This window comes from Macrobrachium nipponense, chromosome 10 (assembly GCF_015104395.2).
Source record: "Macrobrachium nipponense isolate FS-2020 chromosome 10, ASM1510439v2, whole genome shotgun sequence".
NCBI classification, from domain to species: Eukaryota; Metazoa; Arthropoda; class Malacostraca; order Decapoda; family Palaemonidae; genus Macrobrachium; species Macrobrachium nipponense.
The window spans coordinates 56,459,225-56,460,188 of record NC_087204.1 but is presented as its reverse complement, the minus strand read 5'-3'; positions in this window follow the sequence as shown (position 1 = coordinate 56,460,188).

Sequence of the window (964 nt, the reverse complement as noted above, 5' to 3'; positions counted from 1 at the left end):
TGTAGGAGTATCCTTGATTGAGTTAGGCGCCGGTGCTAGCTCAGGGCCAGGCGCAGAGGTCAAGGTTTTTGGTGGCTCTACATCCAGGCTGGACGGTGCTTGGCACTGCTCAGTGCTGCCAATTGGCACTGGCAGAGTTGACATCAGGCATACCTGGGACGGGTACCGGAGGTGCAATACCTCTCGGCGTGCCTGTGGTGATGGGAGACAGAGGCTCCTGTCTCTTGGGGAATGCTAAGCCTTGTAGAGAATGGACAGTGTCCACTGCTGGTTGCTTGGTAGGGCACCTAGGCCAATTCATGGAGTGCCCTATTATGTTGCAGGTTTTGCAACAGAACTGGGAATGATCAATCTCCCTCCTTGGTGACGGGGGAGACTGTTGGTGGCCGTACTTCAGGGAGGAAGTAGGTCTTGGATGGCTCCTTGCTTTGGAGTAGTTTGTCGTGGGGTTAGGACCCCTAGGTTTTTGGAAAGGAGAGGAAGACTTCATGTCTTGCCCTAGGAGGAGGTCATAACCTTCTGGAATGTAGCTTGCAACTGCAAGTGTACATACCTTTGTGAGGTGAGGTCGGGTGAGCCTCAGTTGGACAGTGAGAAGGATCAGTTTAATATGATTGATGCCTTTGATTGTAATGAGTTGACATCTGTCAACGTTAGCCCCTTTGGGGATTCGATCTTCCCGTATCAGGGAGATTTCAGCACCAGAGTTGTCAAAGGCTCTTGACGTGGCTTGGCGGTTAATGACTTTGGAAGGGTGCGACGGTTATAGGGCCCTTAGCTGGGGGTCCTAGTAAAGAAGAACTGGTAACGGTCATTGCGATGGCGGGAATATTGTGATTTGCGCACCCTCCGTAATTTGAGGACATGTGACCCTTATGGCCAGTGTCTCGGCAGAACTTGTTCCAGAACTTCTTCCATGGCACTGGATGATAAGGCCGAGATGGCACCACAGGTTGAGAAGCTG